At 34.2% G+C, this 19,375-nt stretch overlaps 1 pseudogene; it reads left to right on the top strand.

Annotated features, from left to right (window-relative positions):
• The first annotated feature begins 5,392 nt into the window (after positions 1–5,392).
• On the top strand, positions 5,393–14,988 carry LOC132799901 (protein Ycf2-like; annotated as a pseudogene).
• The last annotated feature ends 4,387 nt before the right edge of the window (positions 14,989–19,375 follow it).

The raw sequence follows: 19,375 nt of genomic DNA on the forward strand, positions 1-19,375 counted from the left end.
TTTGGTTGTTCAAATCAAAGAGAATGATGGCCTTGGGTTGCACCAAGTCTGAAACCAAGTGGACTTATTTTTTCCCCATAGTCCCCCACTACTATACATATCATGACATGTCATATCAATGTACTTTTTTTTTATTCATCCATGTTTTTCTAAGCATAATATGGCATATTTTATTTGTATTTTTATTATAAAAAAATATTTGTCATTTAACTTTAACCTTAAAATTCTTCAAAGACAATTTTGTTCTTTAAGTAGTCTGTATAATAATATACAGCTGTATGTTTTAGTACAACAGTTATATGATAAGTGGGTCTTTTTATTGGATAACCTCATCCCCAAGCTCGATGTTTTAATTTTTTTCACAGTAATGCCTTCGTTGACTTTTGCTTTACTAATTTTTAACTTTGCTTTGGTGAAACCTCTATTGTGATTAGCATTTGCTGCTGCAGAAGAAACCAATTTTAAAATGGGAGCACATGCTCGATAGGGCATGAGTTCGAGTATCAGAAGTGTTTCTTCATAAGAATGCCCATAAATCTGATCAATTACGCTTCAACTTTGTGAGCAAACATATCTATAAATCCACCTATAGCGTATTTTTCTACATATCGGTCTGTCTTTTTCTTCTTTCCCATAAGGTTTACCTCTCACTAATGAACAATAAAACTATATTCACTTTTTGTATTTATTAAAAAATTATTAACGATGAGATCTATTATCATTTTTTGCATGTCCTCAAAAACTTAGAGTAGGTGAAAATTCTCCCAATTTATGTCCTACCATATGATCTATTATATTAATTGGCAAATGATCTTTTCCATTATGGATAACAATAGTATGCCCGATCATTGTCGGTATAATAGTAGATGCTCAGGACCAAGTGACTGTTATTTCTTTTTATGCTTTTGTGTTAATCGTATTTATTTTTCTTAATAAATGACTCGCTACAAAAGGATTTTTATTTTTTTTTAGTGAATGTGTCAAAATTAATTACTCCTTTTTTTTTCATAAAAACAATGAAACAAATTCTATTTACTATGGTAATGAAGAATCAAATTATCACTAAATTTATTCCTTTTTCTACTTCTTCTTCCAAGTCCAGGATAACCCTAAGGGGTTACGGTTTTTTTTGCTACCAATTAGGGCCCTCCCTTCACCACCCCCATGGGGATGGTCTATATGATACGAACCTAGGACGACCTGCTCCTAAACCCGTATTATATTAGCCCGGATCTTAATTAAGTTTAAGTTCTAATGGAATTGACCTCAACCCCTAACTAACCTGTGGTTAGAAACCTTGGTATAATGTAGATGCCACAAGAGGGGATGAAAAACCTATTAATAAGTCAAGCTAAAACAACCAATTCTCTAATGGTGTTTTAGGTGTTCTCAAAGAACAAAGAGATAATGAATCTCACAAGTATTTTCTTAATCAAATCAAAGTTGTATTCTTATTGAAAAATAAGCCTTTAAATAGGTTTGAAAGAAACAAAATAAACCCTAAAAACCCTAGGAAAAACCGGCCACACACATAAAGAAACCTAGTTGGCCGAAACTATACTTCCTTTCCTGATCTAAGTTTGATTAATTAATTCCTTTATATTAAATTATGAATTAATTAATTTACAATGGAAAGAATAAAATAAAAACCTTCCTAAAGTTATTTTTCGAGAAAATAAATAAATAAAAGCCAAAAAGTAATGGTAGTTTCCTAAAGAAAAAAATAAAAATAAATTACGAAACTAAAAATGCTAGCCTTTTTAATCAAATTGACTTTGATCAATCTTTGACCTCTTTGAGCTCCAAATCAGCTTCTAGGTGCTTTTTAGGATGCCAAATAAGCTGAATATGAAGGCCCACACGTTGCCCATGCTTGGAAAAATAAGAAAAGGCTAATACAGTAAAATATAGTAAAGCCAGCAAGCAATACAGCAAATTCGGCCAAATTGTTGATGCTGTCCGTACAATCCCTTTTTTATTGCATTTGAGGCTGATTTAACTTGATTCCATGACGTCTTAGGCATATTTATTGAACCCATAAATCATTAGAACCATTTCATGCTTCCCGGACTCCAAAAATGTACCAAAACCATCACCCGGGTCCGTATCGGCTTCCACCACTTGGATGCTTAGAATAGGCTTTGTATCTTCAAGTATGGACAAGCTCTGTTGAGATTGATTACCCCCTGTATAAATATTCCCAGGTTTTCCTTAAATCTCTTAATTTTAGCTCTCGTGACTGGCCTAGTCTTCATCCATGTCAAGTCAGCACCCCAGCGAGTTATCGGTGGAGCGGGCTCGGGCGGAATCACATCACTATAGGGTTCATAACTACTCCTCTTACTGCACGACACTTACCTAGCCAACATATTGATCCGACTCTACCCAAAATTTTTCGGTTCACCCCAACATTCCCCACTTGTCCGACTATTGCTTAGCAGTTTTTGGGCATCCCATGGACCTCTCCAAAAGGTAATTTTAATGTGGCTGATTTCCCCTTTTTTGCAATCAATTTTGTTATAGGACCTACTGCTCTATTTAATTGTCCACCCTTTCTAAGCATGATTTCTATGTTATGTATGGACGTGCCTAAGGGCATATCGGTTGCAGTAGATTCTTCTTTTTGATTAAGCAAAACCCCTTCCCAAACTATACAAGCTTCTTCCAAAGCATACGACTTTCTGGATGTAGATGATGATATCTATACAGATGGATCTTATATATATCATATAATGAAGTACCACATAAGTGGATATATAGGAATCAAAATCTGCCGAATCACTCATGTTATGATCTTCTAAATCCTAGGTCTTCCCATTCCTTCATCTGGCTTATGTTCTTCATGTAGCATTCATACCAAATGACTCTATGAAATTACATCGATACTTCCACATATTACGGGTAACATAGGAGACATCTCTCGTTTTCCCCCCAGGAATCCTTAGAATTACCAATGCTTAGCTTTCAATTCGCCTTTGACCATCAAATGAAATGTGAATAACCCATCCTCCTCTCTTTGAAACAAGAGGCGCTTCTGGTTCTTTCCGTGCTTGAAATAATTTTGTCTTCTCCATCTTACTATATCTCTATAGTCAATAATTTAATATGAGGAACTAGTGAACTCAATCACTTACTGCCATTACTCTTTAGTTTTTTGTTGAGGTCTATCCTGTAGAGGTACTCAAATTGGATCAGCGATCAATTTCTAGGTTTCGTCATAAACCTAATTGGTTACTTCCAATTATAGGAACTACACTCAAAGGTAGGGCATTTCCCATATTTATAGGAACTTTTGTACCACAAACAATGGTATCTCCAATTATAGCCCCTCTAGGATGTAAAATATATCTTTTCTCATGGTCCCCATAGTGTATGAGACAAATGTATGCATTTCAATTAGGATCATACTCTAGAGTTACGATTCTACCATATATGTCTTTTCCATTTCGTCAAAAATCAATTTTCGGTATAGATGCTTATGACCTCCCCCTCTATTCCATGCGGTAATGATTCCTCTGGAATTATGACCTTTATCACAAAAATGCTGCCCATAGATCAAATTATTTCATGGATTAGATTTCACTTGACTATTTATGGCTCCTTTGCATGTGCTCGGGGTAGAAGTTTTGTATAAATGTATCTCCATGCTATTATGTATTTTGATTTAAGTTCTTTTCTTTCTAACAGGTGGAATAGAATAACCTGGTTGAAGCATAATGATCATACATCTGTAATGCATTGTATGTCCCATAATAGGTCCCGTTCTTCTACCCTTTCCCGGGAGTCAATAACTATTCATAACAATTACCTTGACACCGAGTTCGACCCAATGCTTTATTTTTGTCCTAGTTGATTGTGATTCGAAATTAGAAGTATAGTGATTTTTCAATAATAACCGAATACTTTTGTCTGTAAATATTGCATATTTGATTCCATCCATAAATCTGTTTTCTTCCCTATGAGTTCTAGTCTCAATAAGAATGCCAGTTTTTACTGTTCATATGTTATGATATGAATAGACCACACTAATTCATTATGTATGGATGATGAGATTCCACTGATATAGAGCCAATTCCAATAGACTTATTTTATTGGAGGGTCCCATTGGCATGCATGTAGTGGGAATTGAACCTTTGGGCGCTTTAACCATTCAGCATGGATGCTTACTAGGGATCCTCGTACATGGTGAATAACCAAATTCCAATTCAAATGAAATCTTTAGGATAAGTCAATGCAATTTAGGAGGACTCAATGAAAGGACATCAATTCAAATCCTGGATTTTTGAATTAAGAGAGATATTGAGAGACAACAAGAATTCTCACTATTTCTTAGATTCATGGGCCCAATTCAATTCAGTGGGATCTTTCGTTCACATCTTTTTCCATCAAGAACATTTTGTAAAACTCTTAGACTCTCGAATTTAGAGTATCCTACTTTCATGCAATTCACATTTACAGGGTTCAATAAGTAATCGATATTTCACGATCAATGATGTAGTACTATTTGTCGTAGTGGTCCTTATATATCGTATTAACAATCAAAAGATGGTCGAAAGAAAAAATCTCTATTTGATACGCCTTCTTTAGTCGAATTAAGATCTCATTCAAAGAGAAAGATATCAAATATCTGGAGTTTCTTTTTGTATATTCTATGGATGATCTGATCCGTAAGGACCATGATTGGGAATTGTTTGATCGTCTTTCTCTGAGGAAGACGCGAAACATAATCAACTTGAATTTGGGACGGCTATTCGAAATCTTAGTGAAAGACTAGATTTTTTATCTCATGTTTGCTTTTCGTGAAAAAATACCAATTGAAGCTAACGATTTCTTCAAACAACAAGGAGCTGGGTGAACTATTCAATTAAATTATATTGAGCATGTTCCCATCTCTTCTTGAGAAACAAGTGGGCTATTTCTTTGCAAAATTATGCTCAATTTCATATGTGGCAATTCTACCAAGATCTTTTCTTTAATTGGGGGAAGAATCCGCACGAATCATATTTTTTGAGGAAAATATCGAGAGTGAATTCGACTTGGTTAGACAATGTGTGGTTGGTAAACAAGGATCGGTTTTTTAGCAAGGTACGGAATTTATCGTCAAATTTCAATATGATTGCACAAGATCCAGTTCTGTTCAAGTAACAAATTCTAGCCAATTGAAAGGATCTTCTGATCGATCAAGAGATCATTTCAATTCCATTAGTAATGAGGATTCAGAATATCACACATTGATAATCAAAGATAGATCCAACAACTAAAAGATAGATCGATTCTTTAGGATTCGTCCTTTCTTCAAATGAAACAAATAGAGATAAAATCAGACCGATTCCCTAAATGCCTTTTTGGATATTCCTCAATGTCCTAGCTATTCACGGAACGTGAGAAGTGGATGACTAATCATCTGCTTCCAGAAGAAATCAAAGGATTTCTTAGGAATCCTGTTGGGGTGAGAAGGTTATGACCAAGAGCAAGCTAGCTTGAAGTGTTAGCAACAAGCAAGCTTTTGGTGATGCTCTTGGGAATGGTTGTGTGTGAGTTGTGTTTTTAGGTTTTGGTTATGGTGTTTTCTAGTTTTTAGGGTTCCTAAAGTGTTCTAAGATGTTGAAGAAGAGATAAGAATAAGGGGACCACGTTGGCTTTTGAAAATAAGGCTTTGTTGTGTAGCCATTTCATTTATTTTACAATATAAGCTTCAAATTACAACTAGTTCACACATGCCAAGCATGTGAGCTTACAAAATGAGTAAAGTATTTGAAATTTAAAAAGTAAAATGGTCAACACCTAAATTTTCATACACAAAAGAGGTAAAAACCAGCTGCAACATGTCTATTCCAAATATGGTAAAAAGTGGCACATGGTTTGAACTAAGTTCCTATTGTTTAACTAGTTTGGGTAAACAACCAAACTAGCTTCACCTACTTAGTTCCCCTTTGTATCTGCTTATGAAACTTGGTTTGAAGTATCTTTGGTCATCAAGAAATATTGTTCCAAGAGCTAGGAAGGTTCTAGAACCGGATCATGGGCCAAACAGCTCCAAACCTGACCCATACTCTGCATACTGGGCCCATCAGATATAGCAATCTGTTTGGAATAGAAAGTGGACTTTCCCATGTCATTTTGACCTGAAATTTGAACCACAGTCTTCTATATATGTCTGTAGACATCCCTCAACATTTCAGCCCAACACTCCATTTGAAACCTAAGATATAAGATAAATAGTGGAACTATGTTGCTGGAAATTATGAATCCAGCACCATAGGCATTTCAAGCATAACATTCCTACTCTTTTGTGCATAATTTTGCCTATACTTTTGCATACATAACTTAGACACAAAACATTATCAAAATATACATTGCATCAATTAAAAACATACAAAAAATATAAACTCATAAAAGGAAAGGATTTGATACCAAGGTGTGCATGCTAGCCGGTGACATGCACCATCAAGCGGCAAAATTGCCACACTTCAACACTCCTCCTTGGCAATTTTGTATGAGACATTGAGAAGTCCTCTCAATATCTCAAATTTCTTCTTTCCCAATGGCTTGGTGAAGATATCCACCAAGTTCTCCTCAGAAGTCGCATACTCCAACTTCACTTCACCACTTGCTTCAAATTCCCTTAAGGAATGATACTTGACCGGTATGTGCTTGGTCCTCCCATGTTGGACTAGATTTTGTGCAATTGCTATTACTGAAGTATTGTCACACAATATTACCGTGGCTTCCTCTTGCTTCAAGCTCAAGTCCTCCAATAATTTCCCAAGCCAAACACCTTGATTAGCACTACTTGAGCAAGCAATATACTCAGCTTCTGCGGTGCTTTATGCAACGGTTTGTTGCTTCTTGGAATTCCATGAGAAAGGACCATTTCCAAGAGTGTAAATGTAGCCTGATGTGCTCTTGCTATCATCCAAAGAACCAGCCCAATCACTATCACTATAACCAAGCAAAGCTTCATTCATGCCATCCTTGTACCATATACCAAAATCACTAGTACCTCCATGTCATCCTTCACCAACTTGGTGCCTTCATTCATAGGTGTGGCAATGCTATTACAATCCTCCATGTCAAACTTCTTGAGCAACTCCTTCACATAGCTTTCTTGAGATATGAAGATGCCTTTTGATGATTGGATAACTTCAATTCCAAGAAAGTATTTCATCTCTCCAAGGCTAGACATCTCAAAGTTCAATTCTAGCTCACTTTTGAAGTTGCTCACTGCTTTCTCATTACCACCGGTCACTAGGAGGTCATCAACATAAAGAGACACCAACACCATGCAACCATGAGTCCTAATATACAATGTAGGCTCATTAGGACTCCTCCTTAATCCATGCTTTGTTAAAAAACCATCTATCTTGGCATACCATGCCCTAGGAGCTTGTTTAAGGCCATACAAGGCCTTTGTGTAGCTTGTATACCTTCTCTTCACTTCCTTTCTTCACAAAACCTTCAGGTTGCATAACATAGACCTCCTCCTTCAATATTCCATTCAAGAAGGCTGACTTCACATCAAGGTGATATACTTTCCAAGACTTTTGTGCCGAAATTGCAAGGAGAAGTCTTATGGTTTCCATCTTTGCAACCGGTGCAAAAGTCTCTCCATAATCCACACTGGCTTGTTGTGCATATCCTTTGACAGCAAGCCTTGCCTTGTTCTTATTTATGGACCCATCTGGATTGTACTTGGTCCTAAAGATCCACTTCACCTTAATAGCATTCTTTCCCTTCGGTTTTGTTACCAAGCTCCATCACAATAGCATTCTTTCCCTTCGGTTTTGTTACCAAGCTCCAAGTGTCATTCTTGTTTATCACATCGATTTCATCTTGCATGGCTTGTCTCCACTCTTTTCTTGCCATAGCCTCATGGATATTGATTGGATCACTCAATGCCACATTACACTTTTCATAAATCTCATTAAGAGGTCTTGTGCCCCTCACACCATCACCAATCTCCAAATCAGCCCCTATGGAGGTTTCTAGCTCATTCTCATCATATTCATCATCATGGGAAGCACCTTCATCATTTCCTTGTTCCTCATCATTATCATGAGCTTCAAGCCGATTGTCTTCATCCATACTAGCCAACTCCTCCTTACTACAAACCCATTTTGCTTCCTCATCAACTTTCACATCTCTACTTATCACAAGTTTCTTGGTTTCCAAGTTATACACTCTATATCCCTTGGTCACATCACTATAGCCAACCAAGACACCAACTTGTGACCTTTCATCAAGCTTTCCTCTCTTTTCTTGTGGTACTAGGATGTAACAAATGCTTCTAAATACCCTTAGATGATCAAGAGAAGGCTTATATCCAAACCAAAGCTCAAATGGGGTTTTACTCCTCAAAGACTTGGAGTAAAGCCTATTTTGGATGTAGATGGATGTATTAACTCCTTCGGCCCAAAACTTCTTTGGCAAGCCACTTTCAAACAACAAACATCTAGCCATCTCCATGACGGTACGGTTCTTCCTTTCACATACACCATTTTGTTGTGGTGTGTATGGTGTAGTGAATTGATGAACTATAGCATGATCCTTACAAAGTTGTTTGAAAGCCTCACTTGTGTATTCCCCACCATTGTCCGTCCTTAACACCTTTATAGTGCAACCGGATTGATTTTGCACTAACTTCATAAATTCTACAAACTTCTCCAAAACTTGTGATTTTCTTTCAAGGAAATACACCCAACACATTCTTGAGTAATCATCAATGAAAGTTATGAAATACTTGCTGCCATTTAAGGATGGAACACTCATAGGACCACAAATATCCGAATGTATAAGTCCTAGCTTCTCCTTTGATCTCTAAGAACAAGATTGAAATGCTAGCCTAGTATGATTTCCTTTTTGACACACTTCACACACATGTTCTTACTTCTCCACCAATGGCATGTCTCTAACAAGTTCATGTGTGCCTACCAATGACTTAAAGCTAGCATGGCCTAGTCTTTTATGTCAAAGTTGAGAGGTGTTCTCAACTTTGGTGTTCAACGCAACCGATGCACCATTTTCATCCATATTCAACCTAAAATTCTTGTTCTTCATTCCAACACACATTAATTCATTTCCATGAGGATCAACTATGGTGCATGTCATGTTTGAGAAGTGTAATGCATATTTGTTCTCAAGCATTTGACCTACACTAAGTAAGTTCTCACATAAAGAAGGTACATAGAGAACATCATGGATAGTTTTGATACCTTTGGTGGTGTGTATCACCACATATCCTTTGCCTTTCACTTCCATCAAGGCTCCATTTCCAATTTTAACTTTGTTGTGGCTGTTCCTATCTAAGTTTGTGAACCACTCATGCTTGTGAGACATATGGTGTGTTGCTCCACTATCAATGATCCATCTTTCATCATTCTTGATGCTACTAAAACAAGTAGCAACAAACAACTCTTCGAATTCACTATCACTTGCATTATCTTTAGCAACAGTTACTTGTTGCTTATCTTTCTTGTTAGCCTTGCATACTCTCTCCACATGACCCTTTTGTTGGCATTTATGGCAAAATGCATCCGGCCTCCACCAACACCTTCTTGGATGATGACCTTTCTTCTTGCAATGGTGATAAGGTTCATAGGACTTTCTCTCGGGTTTGCTAGTTTCACCTTTCTCCTTTATGACCTTAAGCTTGTTCTTCTTTTGATTTTGTGTCTTTTGATATTGGTTAGACACAAATGCAGCCTCCATTGATTCTTCATGTCTAATCCTCCTCCTTTGCTCCGTAGCTTGCAAGGCATTCGCGAACTCGGTCAAGGAAATTTCATTTAGGTTCCTTGACTCCTCCAATGAAGATATCTTAGCTTCAAACCTCTCGGGCAAGGAGACCAACACCTTCTCCACAATCCTTTAGTCACTTAATCTTTCACCTAGCACCCTAATTTGATTCACCACATTAAGAAGCCTTGTGGTGAACTCCTTAACCGTTTCTTTGTCTTTCATCTTGATAGTCTCAAACTCCCTCCTTAGGTTAAGGATTTGCGTTTGCCGTGTCCCTGTACTCCCTTGTAACTCATCTTGAAGTTTGTCCCAAGCTTCTTTGGCACTCTCACATTCCATTATCCTTGTGAAAATGGTATCACTAATACAAGAATGAATGGCGGTGAGAGCCTTGAAACCTTTAGCCAATTCCTCCTCATGGTGCTTGATTTGGTTGATCATTTTCCCTTGTCTCAAAGGCTCGGGTTCTTGGGGATTTATGGTGACCTCCCAAAGACCACAAGCCTTCAAGTAGGCTTGCATCTTGATACTCCAAATGTTGTAGTTCTCCCCATTGAAGATAGGAGGAGAAGGAGTTGAAAAACTTGAAGAAGCCATGTGAATGTTGCTTACGAGTATGAAGGAATATGAAAATATATTTGTGCTTTCAAGTATCTCTTCACTCTCAAGGAACGAACCAGCCCAAAAACCTTATAAATCTCACAAAAATGTGCCTTGCTCTGATACCACTTTGTTGGGGTGAGAAGGTTATGACCAAGAGCAAGCTAGCTTGAAGTGTTAGCAACAAGCAAGCTTTTGGTGATGCTCTTGGGAATGGTTGTGTGTGAGTTGTGTTTTAAGGTTTTGGTTATGGATTTTTCTGGTTTTTAGGGTTCCTAAAGTGTTCTAAGGTGTTGAAGAAGAGATAAGAAGAAGGGAACCACGTTGGCTTTTGAAAATAAGGCTTTGATGTGTAGCCATTTCATTCATTTTACAATATAAGCTTGAAATTACAACTAGTTCACACATGCCAAGCATGTGAGCTTATAAAATGAGTAAAGTATTTGAAATTTAAAAAGTAAAATGGTCAACACCTAACTTTTCATACACAAAAGAGGTAAAAACCAGCTGCAACATGTCTATTCCAAATATAGTAAAAAGTGGCACATGGTTTGAACTAAGTTCCTATTGTTTAACTAGTTTGGTAAACAACCAAACTAGCTTCACCTACTTAGTTCCCCTTTGTATCTGCTTATGAAACTTGGTTTGAAGCATCTTTGGTCATCAAGAAATATTTTTCCAAGAGCTAGGAAAGTTATGGAACCGGATCATGGGCCAAACAGCTCCAAAACTGACCCATACTCTGCATACTGGGCCCATCAGATACAGCAATCTGTTTGGAATAGAAAGTGGACTTTCCCATATCATTTTGACCTGAAATTTGAACCATAGTCTTCTATATATGTCTGTAGACATCTGGAAACATTTCAGCCCACAAATCCATTTGCAACCTAAGATATAAGATAAATAGTGGAACTATGTTGCTGGAAATTATGAATCCAGCACCATAGGCATTTCAAGCATAACATTCCTACTCTTTTGTGCATAATTTTGCCTATACTTTTGTATACATAACTTAGGCACAAAACATTATCAAAATATACCTTGCATCAATTAAAAACATACAAAAAATATAAACTCATAAAAGGAAAGGATTTGATACTAAGGTGTGCATGCTAGCCGGTGACATGCACCATCAAGTGGCAAAATTGCCACACTTCAACAAATCCTACAAGATCCATTTGTTCTTTTTTCTCTGACAAATGGTGAGAACTTCATAGGGTTCGGATCCTACTGAGAGGTCCACTAGAGATCAGAAATTGTTGAAGAAATAACGAGATGTTTCTTTTGTCCTTTCCAATTGATTAGAAAATAAAGAAATAGTTAATATATTCAAGATAACTATGTATTTACAAAATACCGTCTCAATTCATCCTATTTCATTAGATTTAGGATGTGATATGGTTCCAAATGATGAATTGGATAGTTCCAATAAGATTTATTTCATCTATTCCATGACAGGAATAGTGGGATACACGTTACACCATGATTTTGAATTAGAAGTTCAAGAAATGGCAGATCTATTCACTTTATCAATAACCGAGCTGGATCTGGTGTATCATAAGGGATTTTCCTTTTCTATTGATTCGTATATATTGGATCAAAAACAATTCTTGAATGAGGTATTCAACTATAGGGATGAATTGAAAAAGAAATCTTTATTGGTTCTACCTCCTATTTTTATAAAGAAAATGAGTCTTTATATCGAAAGATCAGAAAAAAATGGGTCTAGACCTCATGCGGGAATGATTTGGAAGATGTAAAACCAAAAATAGTGGTATTTGCGAGCAACAACATAATGGAGGCAGTCAATCAATATACATTGATCCGAAATCTGATTCAAATCCAATATAGCACCTATGGGTACATAAGAAATGTATTGAATCGATTTTTTTTAATGAATAAATCCGATCGCAACTTCGAATTCGAAATTCAAAAGGATCAAATAGGAAATGATACTCTGAATCATAGAACTATAATTAAATATACGATCAACCAACATTTATGAAATTTGAAAACGAGTGAGAAGAAATGGTTTGATCATCTTATTTTTATTTCTCAAACTGAGAGATCCATGAATCGGGATCCTAATGCATATAGATAAAAATGGTCCAATAGGAGCAAGAATTTGCAGGAACATTTGGAACATTTATTTATGAGCAGAAGAGCCATTTTCATTTTTAAGTAATGTTCGATCTATTACATATTAATCAATATTCGATTGGTTAGTCTGAGGTTATAGACAAAAAAGATTTGTCTAAGTCACTTCCTTTCTTGTTGTCCAAGTTTCTTCTCTTTTTGTCTAACTCACTTCCTTTTTTCTTTGTGAGTTTCAAGAATATTCCCATTCATAGGTCCAAGATCCACATCTATGAATTGAAAGGTCTGAATGATCAACTCTGCAATCAGTTGTTAGAATCAATATGTCTTCAAATCGTTCATTTGAAAAAATGGAAAACCTTCTTATTGAATGATCATGATACTTCCCAAAAAGCAAAATTCTTGATTAATGGAGAATCAATATCACCATTTTTGTTCAATAAGCCAAAGTGGATGATTGACTCATTCCATACTAGAAATAATCACAGGAAATCTTTTGATAACACAGATTCGTATTTCTCAATGATATCCCATGATTAAGGCAATTGTTTGAATCCTGTGAAAACCATTTCATAGAAATTCATTGATATCTTCTTCCTATAAGGGAAAATGACTTCAATTCTTGAATATTCCACGTCACTTTTGCTTCCATTGTAACAAAGGATTCCCTTTTTATGTGGAAAAGGCCTGTATCAATAATTATGATTTTATGTATGGACAATTCCTTAATATCTTGTACAAATCTTTCCATTTTCCAATTCGATCCAATCCATTCATTGGTAGAGTGATTTACTCGATCGCAGACATTTTTGAAACACTTCTAACAGAGGGACAAATAGTCAATTTTGAAAGAATGCATTGTCAACCTCTTTCAGATATGAATCTGTCTGATTCAAAAGGGAAGAACTTGTATCAGTATCTCAATTTCAATTCAAACATGGGTTTGATTTACACTCCATGTTCTGAGAAATATTTACCATCCGAAAAGAGGATAAAAGGGGGTCTTTGTCTAAAGAAATGCCTTGAGAAAGGGCAGATGTATAGAACTTTTCAATGAGATAGTGCTTTTTCAACTCTCTTAAAATGGAATATATTCCAAACATATATTCCATGATTCCTTACTTCGATAGGATACAAATATCCAAATTTGATATTTTCATATGCTTTTTCAGACCTATTGCTGATACTAAGTAGCAGCTAAAAATTTGTATCCACTTTTCATGATATTATGCATGGATTAGATATATCATTGTGAATTCTTTAGAAAAAACTGTGTCTTCTATAATGGAATCTGATAAGTGAGATTTTGAGTAAGTGTTTACATAATCTTCTTCTATCCAAAGAAATGATTCATCGAAATAATGAGTCACCATTGGTATTGACACATCTGAGATCGCCAAATGTTTAGGAGTTCTTCTATTCAATCATTTTCCTTCTTCTTGTTGCTGGATATCTCATTTCGACACACCTTCTCTTCGTTTCTCGACCCTATAGTAAGTTACAGACATAGTTTGAAAAGGTCAAATCTTTGATTATTCCATCATACATGATTGAGTTGCGAAAACTTTTGGATAGGTATCTGACATCTGAACTGAATTCTTTCTAGTTTAAAGAATCTCTTTCTAGTTGCTCTGGAACAATTAGGAGATTCTCTAGAAGAAATACAGGGTTCTGCTTCTCGCGACAACATGCTATGGGGTGGTGGTCCCACTTATGGGGTCAAATCAATAGATTCGAAGAAGAAATATTTAAATATCAATCACATTGATACCGTCGATTTCATAAGTATCGTACCAAATTTGGTAAATTGAATCGGTGTTTTGAGAAATACAAGACATCTAAGTCATACAAGTAAAGAGATCTATTCATTGATAAGAAAACGAAAAAACGTGAACAGTGATTGGATTGATGATAAAATAGAATCCTAGGTCTCAAATAGTGATTCAATTGATGATAAAGAAAAAGAATTCTTGGTTCAGATCTCCACCTTGACGACAGAAAAAAGTATTGATCAAATTCTATTGAATCTGACTCATAGTGCTCACTTATCAAAGAATGACTCTGGTCATCAAATGATTGAATAATAGGGAGCAATTTACTTACGATACTTAGTTGACATTCATAAAAAGTATCTAATGAGTTATAAGTTCAATACATCCTATTTAGCAGAAGACAGATATTCTTTACTCATTATCAGATAATCATTTATTCACAAACCTCCAGTGGGGCTAATAATTTTCATTTCCCATTTCATGGAAAACCTTTTTTTGCTTCACTTACCCCTATCCCTCTCTAGGGATATTTTTAGTGATAGGTTCTATAGTAACTAGATGATCCTATTTGGTCAAATACCTAGTGAAAAACTCCTATGTCCCTTTCATTATAGTATTACTAAACAAGTTCCTAAATAAAAAGGGTTTTCTTATTGATGATAATGACGACATCGACTGTAACCTTCATATAGAGCTAGAGCTTCTAACTATGATGAATACGCTAACTATGGATATGATGCCAGAAATAGATCAATCTTATATCACCCTTCAATTATAGATCTTTTTTTTTTCTTTTTTACATTTTTTATCATTGGTTCTTTGTTAAGAAAGACATGTAGATCATTTTTTTTTAATAACTAAGATGGATAATTTATAAGCGTTGAACCAACATATATATGTATATAATTGATATTATTCTAAGAATGATACTATTTTAGTATATTTTTATTCACAACATGTATAATTTTTGTTTAAAAATAATATAAAATGCCATGGTATGCATATTATCATGGCCTTTTATGTCAACTTTATTGTATGTTGAGGCTGGCTAGCTAATGCAGTAACAATGAATATGTATGTATGTATGTATGGTACCATTACAATTTATGATACGGCAACTTCGTGTTACTTTTATGATATGGTATCGTCTTCCAAATGAAATTTAGAGAACCAATTCTTCTTAGGTATGTAACCAAAGGCAAAGACTTGCAGGCTAAGATTTTTTTTTAAAAAGAAATTTTGCAAGAAAAAATTGTAAAATACAACAATTAATCGTAATGAAAAATAAAAATTAAAGCCATATATTTTAAATTTAACAAAACCATAGAAAATCAATGTAACAAATATAATGACCAATTTAAAATAATGGAATATTTTCTTGTATTATAGATTTAAACTATGATATATGGTAGGTGTGGAAATTTTGCTTAAATGAGTTAATTATCCAACCTAGACACTAGGCTGGATCTAGAGTTTTTATTCTTTTTTTAAGCATATACATTAATATATATATATATATATATGCAAGTGTGTGTGTGTGTGTGTGTGTGTGTGTGAGTGTGTAAGATATTGATATAGTAATTAATGTCCAATTACTTGTGCTTCCACTTATTTATATCTGTATGTGAAGTGCCTAACTCATGCACAATGCGTGGGACTAGCACAAATTATATATATATAAATATATGTAGATATGTAGTTTTGACAGATAATGAACAATTAAGCTATTTTCTTTGGCACGTACTTAAAAATATAGTGACAGGTAGCACCATGATTGGTTTGGTGGCACTGGAAATGTTTCATACCCACCAAATGTTGGCATTAGAGAGTGGCCACTATAAGAATTGCAATGACAGGAGACATAATTAATGCGCCGTGTAAAATAAGAGTCGATGCTTCGCAAAGCATCCCCTGATATGGTGTCGTTAAAATGACCAATAAAAAACCGATGCTTTGAAAATTGTCGACTATTAGTCAAGAAAAGCCTACGCTTTTCTTTAATAAAAGCATCGTTAAATGTGTCAAAAATACCGATGCTTTTTTGAAAAAGCATCCCCAAATATACCGTAATAATTGATGCTTTTCTTAAAAAGGCATCGCTAAAATTTTACAAAAAACTCACTTTTTCTATAAATGTATCGACTATTCTATAAGTTTGTAGAGACTTTTTTTAGAAAGGTGTTGGCTTTTCTTTACATTTTCAATGATGCTTTTAAAATATCATCGCTAAAAGTTTACAAAACAGCCAACTTTATTTAAGAATCATCGCTGAGGACCCTAACAATAGCCAATGGTTTTACTAAAAAGCGTCATCTTTTCTCCTTTTTGGTGATGCTTTTTCAAAAAAGCATCACCTTTTCCTTTTCTTTTTTTTTGGTTGAATGGTGCTTTTAGTTTTGTCAAATTCGGATTTTTTAATAAAGTTTTATGCAAAATATTTAATATACAACAAAATTAAAATAAATATTTACATAACAAAATAATATTTCAAATTAAATTAAATATTAACTCATGTAATACTTTTAAAAATTGGTTAAATATTTTATATTGTTGTATATAAACAAAATCAATTACATTATTATACTCATTGAGATGAAAAGCTTGAGATCATAATTAATACCCATTCAGCTTTAAACTGGTTGACATCATCTTGAGACCAAGTTACACCCTCATACTGAACATCAAAAAATTATGTCAAAAAGTTATTAATACATACATAAAATAATTCAATATTAATTATTATAAAGAAATTAAGTAGATGAAAATGTTAAAATTACCATTGTTCCTAAGTTTTGCCGAGGTACATTTCTCCTAATGACATCCCTCATTATCTTCATGATATAATAACCACGTTCGGTGTTCATAGGCTACTTAGAAGTCTAAATTTGTAAACATGAATTTAAATATAATATTTGATAAGAAGACTTTAAATATGAAACTCAAACTCATATAATAATTCAATTTAATATTATCAACAAAAAATAAAATTAAATTAAGCATACCTTTTTCCAATGATGCAAAATCCGACACAATCTAATAAACAAACCCAAACACAACTTAAGGCCCAGTCAATCACCTAATGCAGTAAACTTCGATCATCATGCTAACCCAATCCACTGCACAACGAGTGACCAAAATCAAAATGAAAACCCAACCTAATGCAAAAGCAAGAACAAAATCCCAATTCTAAGTAAAATTGCGACAAAAACCCTAGTTCCAAGTAAAATCATAAACAAAATATCAACTCAAGTAAGATTAAGAAAACCCACCGATTAAATTTAAAGAAAAACCCATGACCCAAAATTTTTTCACCTACAACCTGTACAACACAGAAACCAACAATAGACACACCAAAAAATCCAGCAATCAAGCAAGAAAAAAAAAAAAAAAAAAACAAAAAATGGTCGAAAAAGGAAATGCACCGATGAACCTAGCATGGCCACTGTTCAAAATGGAAGAGAAACTAGTGAATATGTGTTCATCGACAGAGACAGAGGAAAAAGAAAGAAGAAATCCACAAAATCCAGCTAACCCGACTATTCAACTCTTCTTAATGCACAACAAAGTTTAGATCTTTTAGGGCTTGTACTTGGTAAAAAGATGGGGGTTGAAAAACACACCCAATATTTTTTAAAATATTAATTATGATTTTAAAATATCAAACGGTGAGGCTTGAAAAAATTGGAGGCAAATACAAATGATTTTAAAATTTGAAAGAAAAACTAATTTGCTTAATATTTATTCATTTTTGTGTAAATTACCACTTATTTATAATATTTTAGTACATTTGATTCATATTCTAAATGGTACATTTCATGGGTAAAAAATTAAAAGTAAAAATTCAAATAAATACACGATGCTTTTATCATAAAAAGTGTCGCCTATGTATTTTTAAAATAATTAAATTTATCATATTTTTATTAACTATCGATTAATGTTTATAACAATATGAATAAAATATAAAATTAATTAAACTATCAAAAATTAAGACAATAGGTGACACCATTTTATTAAAAGTGTACTCTAATTGTTTTAAATTATAAAAAAATTAATTTTATCTAACTTGTAATAATTTAAAAATAATTAATTTTAAATTGAATCACAAATAAATTAAATGAATAGATTAATTATTTTTTTTATATTGTTAATTAATATATTTAATATTTATATACGTACGAATACAACATAAATTAATTAAAATTTCAAAAATTAAGACAAGAGCTAACGCTTTGGATGTTAAAAGTATCGCCTAATTGATACGAACCTAGGACGACCTGCTCCTAAACCCGTATTATATTAGCCCGGATCTAATTATGTTCAGGCTGTAATAGTCACCTCAACCTCTAACCAACCTATGATTAGAAACCTTGCTATATAATGAAGATGCCACAATAGGTGATGGAAGGCCTATCGATAAGTCAAACTAAAACACTCATTCACTAATGGTGTTTTAGGTGTTCAAAAGAACAAAGAGAATTCAATCTCACAAATAATTTTTTGTGTAAAATTCAAGCTTCATTCTTATTGAAAAATAATCCTTTAAATAGGCTACAAATCCATGAAATAAAACCCTGAAAACAAAGGGAAAACCGGCCATACAAAGTAGTTTCCTATGGTGGCCGAAATTCTCACTCCTTTCCTAATCTAATTTGGATTAATTAATTCCTTTATTTTGAATTAGAAATTAATTAATTCACAATGAAAATAATAAAATAATAAATTTCCTAAACTTATTGTTCCAGAAAATAAATAAATAAAAACTAAAAAGTAATGGTAATTTCCTAAAACAAAAAGTAGAATCAAATTAGGAAACCAAAATACTAGCTTTTTGACTAAGTTGATTTTGACCAATCTTTGACCAATTTGAACTCCAAATCAGCTTCAATATGGTTTTTAGGATGCCAAATAAGCTGAATATGAAGTACCACATGATGTGATTCCGCCCGAGGCCGCTCAACCGATAACCCGCTGGGGTGCTGACTCGACACGGATGAAGACTAGGCCAATCAAAAGAGCTCAAATTAAGAGATTTAAGGGAAACCTGGGAGTATTTATACAGAGGTTAATCAATCTCAACAGAGCTTGTTCATACTTGAAGATACAAAGTCTATTCAAAGCATCCAAGTGGTGGAAGCCAATACGGACCTGGGTGACGGTTTTGATAC

The sequence above is a fragment of the Ziziphus jujuba genome, chromosome 11 (genome assembly GCF_031755915.1).
Source record: "Ziziphus jujuba cultivar Dongzao chromosome 11, ASM3175591v1".
NCBI lineage: Eukaryota > Viridiplantae > Streptophyta > Magnoliopsida > Rosales > Rhamnaceae > Ziziphus > Ziziphus jujuba.